Genomic DNA, 10628 nt, shown 5'->3' with positions numbered 1-10628 from the left:
TATATATATATATATATATATATATATATATATATATGTCGGATACGGGCAATCAGAACAAATCAAATCTTTTGCATTAACTCAATCAAATCAAATCACTTTCTGCTTTAGAAATATGGTTGGCGTAAGTATAAGTCAGTCATGATTGACGTTAAACTACTAGAATATGTGTATGCCCCCGTTACAACACATGGACATTTATCTAGTTGTAAGTTAATTGCCATGTCCAACGCTTCATGGATTGCCATGTCCAATTAGCTACTTGTAAGTTAATTGCCATTTCCAACGATTTATGGTTGGTGTATGGAACCAGCACAGCGCATCTCCTCCTCGCACAACGCATCTCCTCCTCTCCTTGCGCCGTCCCCGCGGGCGGACGGGGGGAGCCCAGATCTGCCACCCCTCGTCCCGGGCAAAGCCCGCTCGGCCTAGGCGGCGGCGAGGCCTTCTTCTCCTCCTGCCCGAGGATGGCAGTGCGGGATGCTTTCTTCTAGTGGCGGCAAGGCGCGGCCGTGGGGCGCGGTGGCGCGACGGCACGGGCTGGCGGCGGTGGCTGCTGGTCGTACGTGGCGTCGTCCTCTCCTGGGCCGGCGGCGGGGGTCTGATGTAGGGCTCTCCGGTGGCGCGGCTGGGGCTTGCGGTCGGCCCTGCTGCTCGCGCGGCGCGGCTGCTGGCTGGTCAGGCGGCGGCACCTTGGAGCCTACTTCCAGTCCTCGGTGGAGATGGCGGCGATCCGTACACCAGACTTGGTGGAGGTTCTTTGAACAGATCTGGGTGAAAACCTTGCGCTCGGCTAGATGACAAAGCCGGCGATGGCGGCGCTCTTCTGTGTCGTTCTCTTCTTGAATACATCGCTCTGGAGAAGTTCCAGACCTCTATCTATTACCTCTGGGGGGAAACCGTAGGTCGGTAGATCGGATGACGGCGGCGCTCTTGCGTCGTTTCCCCCTTGGGGCGTCAGTCTTGGAGGTGTGCATGGGCTCGAGGGACCAGCAGACAACACCTTTGGTGGAGCGGTGTTTCATCTTACGCATCGACGACTGTGGATCTCGGCGGCGTGGCGCAGTGCAGTCTCGGCGTTCGACGTGTGTAGACGGACTCGCGCAGGAGGATGGCGCTGTCTGGCGTCATGGTGGCGTCGATGGCAGACCTGGCAAGGTTGTGGCGTTAGTATCTGCTCTGAAGATGGACCGGTGGAAGACGGCGGCGGTGGCTTGTGAGAGTGTGCCGGACTAGCGTGTGCCGCAGACCAGGTATATGGCTTGGTTGGGGCCTCCGGTTTTAGATGATAAGCTTAGGTGCGAGGTCTGTTTGGTATTAGGCTCGGACTATCGGCACCCCTTCATCAAGTGGATAGAAGTAATGACAGATGTTGCCAAGATGTGACTTCAGACTTACTCATGTACTACTTTGTGAATAATTAATAAAATAGTTACATGCATTGTCGAGATGCAGATGCCGAAGATGGCCCTCCTTTTCAAAAAAAAAAATGAAACCAGCGCAGCTTTGAGAGCATGTTCAGTGCTTTGTGGAGACCGTTGTATCCTACTAGCAACAACGCCATGTCCAACGCTTCATGGACAGGTTGGAGCGCAAGCGTCGCCGCAACCTGGTGTTGTACGGCCCGAGCTCAGAAGTGTATTGCTCCCTCCTATGCATCATCCCTCGCACATTAAGTTCATCCGCTAGCTGTTCCATATTGATATACTAGGACGATCTAGCTAGTAATATTAAGATGTTGTGAGACCATTAGTCCTAAAATGTATGTATTCATATATGCACGCATGCAGGGAGCGCAACAAAGCCATCGTTCTCCCACATGTCCAGATCACCCTTCGCCATTACAATTTGAACAACCCGGTAATAGATCATTACCCTGCCTGGTTGTTTGAACAAGTTTTGTTGGATATTAGACTAGAAAATATTCTTTTTGCTATTTGACATGTTTGTTTGACGGGCCTTACTATATCTTCCTATGCTTTCCTTGTGCTCTATGTTTCAGGGTGCCGAGTTCGAGCCTGTCAGTCCTATGTCATGCAACCGTGTCGGTTTCAGGGGTGAGATTTGGTTTCACTTCAACTTTTTAGCTCGCCGCCGCCACGAAAAGCACAACTTCTGGGCTCGCGGGAGGGTTGTTCCAGAACCAGATACCTCTGAGAAATAAGGCTGAGCTACACTATGACCGCTTCGGCAAACCAGTTGTCGAAACATGCATCATATTGGGTGGGTAACTGTACAATTAACTACTTGAATTATTCTAACATATGTTGATTCCTGCATTTGTCCTAGTTTTCTGCTAGCTGTGTAGTACTCCCTCCGACTTAATTTTAATTTAAAAAACATGGCCATACAAATTTTGTCGAAAGTCATATGGTGCATGAATGGTTCGACCAAATTTGTAGGAACGCCCATCAACAACTACAATATTAAATAGATATAATATGAAATTGTTGTTTATTGTACATGTTATGATACTAATTTGGCATTGCAATTTTTGATATTTTTTCGTATAAATGCAGTCAAACTTTGCACCATTTGACTTCAGACATAATTCATACTCGCACTTTTCAAGCATGGAGGGAGTATTATTTTCTCGAAGAGGCTAACTAGTACTCTCTTCGTCCCATAATATAAAAGCATTTTTTACACTAGAGGGAGTAGTTTTATTTTTGTAAGTAAGGGATACTAGCAGTTTATAAATTTATGAATTCCATGTCTCCGTACGTCCTGGTTGATCAAAGAAAACAAAGTTCTACTTTCACTTGTTTGCTCTACTTTGCATGAGAACCTTCAACGCATAACCTTAAGAGCAACCAGTACCCTCCGGAGGGTAGTTCTTAAAAAAAGGCTACCAAGGGTTGGCTGCTTTTCCTTTTCAATTGTATACATGCCCCCACGGTTTGGCTCTAGCATTTCATGACATTACACTGATAATGCATTATTCTCTTGTTAAACCTATTCTCTTGCCGGTTGCTAGTAATTAAACTAGTATCATCTGTTTGGGCTTTCCATTAGTCGACCAGATTCTCAGTCCCGGGATCTCTGAATTCTCGTTTTCAGATATCCTCATTGTGCACCTAATATCCTTGCCGATACATGTTGCAAGATATCTCCTCAATATAACTTTTGCATAACCAACTGGCTGCACGCATAACAGGACGTAAACACAATTGTACATGCAATATCTAGTCCATACGATCCAACAAATTGGTGACTACTGAGTCAAATACCATTATGTATTTTGATGGTAAACATAGTGTGTAGTCAGTGTCTCCCTTTGAGAGCATGCTCAGTGCTCCGTGGAGACCGTTGTATTCTACTAGCAACAACTCCATGTCCAACGCTTCATGGACAGGTTGGAGCGGAAGCGTCGCCGCAACATGGTGTTGTACGGCCCGCAGCTCAGAAGTGTATTGCTCCCTCCTATACAGCTATACATCATCCCTCGCAGATTAAGTTCATCCGCTAGCTATTCCATATTAATATACTACGACGATCTCGCTAGTAATATTAAGATGCTGTAAGACCATTAGTCCTAACATGTATGTACTCATAGATGCACGCATGCAGGGAGTGCCACGAAGCCATTGTTCTCCCACATGTCCAGATCGCCCTTGGTCCTTCGCCATTACAATTCGAACAACCCGGTAATAGATCTTTACCTTGCTTGGTTGTTTGAACAAGTTTTGCCGGATATTAGACTATAGAAAATATTCAAAATTCGACTAGAAAAATATTACTTTTGTTGTTTGAACAACTTTCGTTGATGGGCCTTACTATATTTTTGTATGCCTTGCTAGTGTTCTATGTTTCAGGGTGCCGACTTCGAGTCGAGCCTGCCAGTCCTATGTGATGCATCCGTATTGGTTTCAGGGATGAGATTTGGTTTAACTTCAACTTTTTAGCATGTAGCCGCCGCGAAAAGCATAATTTCTGGCCTCGCGGGTTGGTTCCTCCAAAACCAGATACCTCTGGCTAGTATTTCTTTGCTGAGCTACACTATTACCACTTCAGTTGTCAAAACATGCATCATATTGTGTGGGTAACCAGACAATTAACTACTTGAATTACTCCAATATATGTTGATCCATGCATTTGTCATAGTTTTCCGCTAACTGTCTGGTACTCCGCCCTAGTTAATAAATATGCATCTACATTTTGTCGGAACTCGCATAGTTCCATCAAATTTCTAGGATCATCAATAACTACAATACTAGATAGATAGAATACGAGAATGTTGTTTATTGTCCATGTAATGAAATTAATTTGGCATTGCAATTATTGATTTATCTTTTCTTATAAACTCATTCAAATTTTACACCATTTGACTTTAGACATAATTTATACACACCCACTTTTCAAGCATAGAGGGAGTATTAGTTTTCTCGGTGGAGGCAACTAGTAGTTCTTTTTTTTTGAAAGAAAAGGTTACTAGCATTTTATGAATTCAGATCTCCTCCGCCTCCCCTCCCCTCCACCTCCCCTCCCCTCCACCTCGCCTGCCCTCCCGATCTCCTCCGCCACTCGTCCGCCTCCCCCCTCCCCTCTGCCTCCCCTCCCGCCGCTGTCGGATCCAGGCTGGGCAAAGCCCGTGCGGACGGGGGATGATGGCGGTGGCGGGGCGTCCCTCCGTCGCGGTTTGGAGGTGGCTTTGTGATGGTGGATCTTGAGCGGGCGCCTCAGGAGGATGGGTGTGTGGCCATGGTGCCGGTCACGCGGCGATGTGACCTTCTCTACCTGTGGTTGTCTTCATTGTCGATCCAAAGGGATCTGGTTGGTGGGTGTTGCCTCGCGGTGGCTTCCCGGTGGCGAATCAACTAGAGGAGGAGATGATGGCCTAGCTGTTGAAGTGGGTGAGGATGCCATCATCATCGGCGGTGCCCGTGGGTGTCGTTTTCCTTGTTGGAGGCGATGGTGGGGCGTCCCTTGCTTCATTTTTCCGGGGGATACCTCGGATCTGGAGGAGGCTACCATTGATGTTGGTGCCCGTGGGCGTCGTAGCCCTTGTTGGAGGCATTGAGGGGCCTCCTGGATCGGTTGATGGCAACGTCTTCGTTGTCACCCCCGTGGGGGCCTCATCTTTGGAGACATGCAACGGCTGGACGGACATGTGGACGGCTTGGTGGTCGGGCATCGGTAGGTGGCGGAGCGGTGCTTCATCCTACACATCCATGGCGGCGGATCTCGGCGGCGTGGCACAGTGGAGACTTGGCATCCAATGGATGGAAATGGATTCGCGCAGGAGGACAACGCTGTCTTTTTTATGGCATTTCCAATTGTGTACATGCGCTCTAGCATTTCATGACATTACACTGATGCAGTATTGGTTCATTAAACCTATTTCCTTGCCGATTGCTAGTGATTAAACTAGTATTATATGCTTGGGCTTTGAATTAGTTTATCAGGTTTTCAGTCCTGGGCTGAATTCTCGGTTTCATGTATCCTCATTGTGCACCTAATAACCTTGCCCATAAATGTTGCAAGATAGCTCCTTAATATTTACATAACAAACTGGCTGCAACACATGCATGCCAGGACGTAAACACAATTCTACAAGCAATATCTTGTCCGTACGATCCAACAAATTGCTGATTAATGAGTCAAAGACCATGTATGTATTTTGATGGTAAACATAGTGTACAGAGAGTGTCTCCCTTTTAAACTTTTATCTTGTTAATTATTGTTATATGGGATCATATTAATATCGTTTTTTGTGGATGATATGCTTACTAGAGTGCATATTATTGGTGAAAGATTGATGTTGTGTAAATATATTTTATATTGTGCATTTGCACTTAGCTAATTATGTTGCAACTACAGTTTCATGCATGTACTTGTCGGTAACGAACCCATTTGTGCATTCACGAGAATGTATGGCATTGCCATTTGTACCACATATTGTTAGGCGGCTCTTTGGTATTGACCATGCATTATGTTGTTTAAACATTTATACATGCATGAATTCTAATTTGTGTCGTTTCTTCATTAAATAGAAAAAATATGATTTACCAATTCAAAAGAAGTATGCCTTTTACAAGGGTGCACTTGAGATTTAGCACCCAAGGAATGATGAACTTTTGTGTGGAAAAGTGGGCCAGAAAAAGGAGTATTGCCAAATTTTTATGTTGAGTGAAAGTCTCAATAAAGTACTGGGGGAGAAACCTTCTTCAGTTCTAAATCTATTTGATGAGTTGCAAGCTAGCCGTGGGTTTGGATTCATAGAGTATCTAATATACAACAAGCTAATACTGTTTGCTTGGGTATCAAAATGTACTAGTTAGATACTCATCGTTGCCATCGTATAAGAACAAATTAAATGTGAATAATTGACTATAAAATAATTCATAACTACGTGTGTTGAGCAAGAGGAGCACGTCAAGCACGACGGTTGTGTTGTACTTCCCCCTATTCTCTCCAGCGACCATTAAGTATCTATAATGCTTGCTTCCTTGGTCTTTTGCACACAAATCATGCACCAGGTTTTCTTGTTCTCTCCACACACACCCCCATCAACTTCACCTTCTGGCCCTCAATGAAGGACAAGGTGCGACTAGATTATTTCAAGTGTAAGACATCAAGTCATGCCACCTGTTTCCTAAAGTGTTATGTCTGGATAGAAGCAAATGCTAAAACTAACATCATGACAAGCAATAAAACGGGCAACAAATAAATACAATAGCCTAATTCAACAGATCGTAGCTGGCAACAATATTCAGACAACTTTCTTACTTTTTCACCTCAATTGGCGTGGGTTATGACACTACCCAGCCATCCCCCGTGACTCTAGGTTTCAGGAGGACTACAATAGTGATAAGGAGGTTAAAAAGTTAAGAAGCAATTATGATGCATGAGGTCCCACTCAGCCTCTTTTGTAATCAACATTGCTTTTGTTTTGCCTTCATTTGGGCAGTTTGGTTATCCAACATCTCACCAATTTCCGCATATCTATAATGTGTTTCTCGACATCTTTCGAGGAAGATTCATTATCGAAATTGGTGAGCTCCACGTGTCTATAATTTGTGGGGCACGAAGTTTGTAAGTGCCATGTTATATGTCAACAATGAGACCTAGGCAAAGCTGATTTAAAGTGTGAGGTCTCACTCAGCAATAGAAATTAGCACTAGCTACACTTCGTAGAAACAAGGGACTGGTTGGGATAGCACAAATTTGAACAGAGTTTTTCAACACCCTTGTCACCCATCTAAAACCCAACCCAACCCACCCATGAAGCAAAATAACCCAGGACCCAATGCACTAGCTACTGAACCCATGCATGTATGTATCTCATGCAGGACGTGGAGTATTTGAGCTCGAGCTCAAATGAGCCCACACAAACAGTAAAATCGAAAGAATTTTTTAAAAAAATTCTGATTTTTTTGTGGTGAACTTTTACAGATATTCTAAGTGCTTGCAAATTTTCATCATGAGAACGCATTCGAGGAAGGCGTGACTAAAAAGCAAAAATGATGCCCTGAAAATGCTACTTTTGAAAGCATTTTGGAGCACAATGTTTTGTTTTTTTGCCTCGGCTTCCACGAATGTTATCTCATGATGAAAATTTGCAAACATATAGAAAATTTTCAAAGTATACCATGAATTTTTTTCAGTTTTTTTCGAATGTTTTCTGAATTTACTGTTCATCTAAGCTCAGATGAGCTCAAGCTCAAAAGGATACTCTCCACCCGTGCACCCCATTTCCTCCTATTCTCCTATGTTTATTGATCCTACCCCATGCACTTTGATTTGTGTTCTCACCATGGAAGATGAAGGCTCCAATAAAAACAATTTATCTTTTACTGTTATTATTTTTGAAAGTTTTAAAAATACTAGCACAATCAATTTGGTATACTATTTCAACATATTCATGTAAAAAATTGTTGAAATAAATTCTAAAATGTTGTATAGACTTTCACAAATTTGAAATACACAAAATGGTAAACATGCAAATACTGATTGATCACAACAATAGAAAGGAAAAATGGAAAGGCAAGTTTGAAAGGAAAGAAGCGATAAACTTAGGACGACTTCTCCCTCTCACTGTGCCTACACATGCATCTTTGTGCGCAGAGTAGGCTATTTGAAGATGGCAAGCTTTAGTTTTTTTTTGAAAAAACTTTAGCTTGTTTGAGCTATTTTACGATGCCTTATACTACTACTTAGTGGTATATAATATAGGGAATATCTAACTGTCAAGGTCGATTTTAGCGTTTAAAATATATTATAGTGATGCCATTTGTGTTCTTTCCCCATAATGCACTTATACTACATATATTGCTCATGTATACTACCCATACCAGAGGTATAATGCTTAGTAGTATACAATTAATCTGAATCATCAGATGTTTGTATACTAGTTTTTTAGCACTAATATATAGTCAAGTATATGGCACCATAAAAGAGCTCATTCCTTTAATCTCTTTTCCGACATCAACGTTGACCATAAAGTGGTTGTTGTACATCAAAGACCACCCTTATGCAGCACAACCAGACCATAAAGTGACCGACGTTCCAACACAGGGTGTCAGAGCACTAGGATAACTGGAGATAATACCACGTGCGTTGTAACGGGAATTGGATGCAGTTATTTCAATGAGATTTGGTAGTATGAAACTTTAGTATTTTGATTAGTAATATGATAATTAAAAAAGGTACATATAATATATTGTATTTGATTATATATAGGTACAGACCATTTATTTAATATTAGTAACAAGCATGATGCATGCTATATCGTTCTTATCTCATGCATAGCGGCATGGTGAATTGACACATTTGCATGGTGAGGGAATTAAATTTAGTGGGGCGTGCATAGCGACATGATGAGTTAACATTGCATGTTAAGATAATTGAGTTAGTGGGGATTAACTATTTAAATATATAGGATTACGCTAGAGTGTGTGTCGTTCTTGTGGTTGCTTAGTTTTCCTTTAGATACAACCCTTATATGTCGAGAGTGAGCGCACAAACGCCTCACGTTATAATAAACTCATATTTTTTTCGTTCTTATAACACGGACATGTCTTGCATATTCTTTAAAAATATATTTTTCACAACCATTATCTATTTTCCACCTAAACCCAAAAATTTGTTGCGTGAGCAGCCCACATGACCCCTTCCAAAATTGCAATGGGGAGGAGCCTTTCAAAGAAAAAACAATGGGTCTATATGATTTGAAATCCACCAATACACTTTTTGCTAAATCCTCTAGTGTGTAGGATTTCAAAAAGGAAGCCTCGATACACATGGTCATGCATACGCTTTCTTGTAATCAAGTTTTATGATCACCCTTGGTTCTTTTGAGAGATGGATGTTATGCACCACTTAGTGAGACACTCCAACATTTTACGGAATATGTCTACCTTTAATGAAGTCTTATGTTCCCAAAAAATCAGTCGTTGAGTAATCTCGCTATGCATATTATATTTTCAAGGTGGAATTGTAACGGGTCGTGTTAATATTTTACTTTGAAGGTGATATAATTGATCCTAAGGATAAAAAGTTATTGAGTCCCTTTATATTGATCTACAAACACTCCGAAATGCAACGGGGAATATGATTAAATAACAAGCCAGGCAAAGGTGGTTTTAGCATAGTTTAGAAGGTACACCTACTTTATGTTGCAGCAGTTTGGATTGATGTCTTCATTTCTTATTTTGTGTTGAATAATGCATGTCTCAATTTTGTACATCAGGGAACTCTTCCTGGCCATCAACTAGTCGATATTAAGAAGCTATCACAGACTTCTCAACAGGGGATCAACAATTTGAAAAACGAGTTGATTTTGCTTGCTAAGCTACAACACAAAAAAATTGTGTGAATTGTGGGCGCTTGTTCTGAGGAGCAGGAGAGCTTGATTGTTTGTTGCCATCTTGATCATAAGCCTGTGGGGGCCATCCCACCACTAACCAATGCAATTCGTCTATAATGTATCGTGCATGCATTTGTTTTCTATGTCTTCTATCCTTCCATCATCGCAGATGCAGAGAAACGCACTAAGTTGTATGTGTTAATGATCATATATGATATAGCCTAAGGCATGCAATACCACCATGAGGATTCACATGACAGGATCATTCCTCGAGATTGAGAAGATCAAATGTCCTACTGGACAGTGAATTGAAACCCAAAATCTTGGAATTTGGGTTGGCAAGGGTTTTTGGAGGCAACAAATCACACGATGTGGAGCGCATTGTTGCCGGAACCCAGTAAGTTCCTCGAACCTTGCAATCTCAAAATACTTACTTCAATAATAATTCCTCAATAATTAATGATTTACCATAACAGTGGTTACATGTCCCACGAATATACGACAAGTGAGTGCTCCTCCAACAAACCAAACATCTACAACTTTCATATTCTCATTTTAGAGATTGTCACAAGCAAACGAAATGGTGGTGCCTATCTCCTCATGCAGGCGAGTCTGCACCGCACACCTTTATGCCTGCTTTTCAGTTTAGTTGAGTTCGGTTGGTGTTATCGATACTGATCGGCTACCAAATCAAACTAGGTTTGGTGACATTGGACCAAGGAAACCATCTTGGACGTAGTGGATTCATCTTTGAGCAGGCTCTGACCGGTAGATAAGATAATCAGATGTATCCATATCAGGATGCTATGCAACCTGGGAT

The sequence above is a fragment of the Triticum dicoccoides genome, chromosome 2A (assembly GCF_002162155.2).
Source record: "Triticum dicoccoides isolate Atlit2015 ecotype Zavitan chromosome 2A, WEW_v2.0, whole genome shotgun sequence".
Classification (NCBI taxonomy): domain Eukaryota; kingdom Viridiplantae; phylum Streptophyta; class Magnoliopsida; order Poales; family Poaceae; genus Triticum; species Triticum dicoccoides.
Note: the sequence above shows the minus strand (reverse complement) of the source record.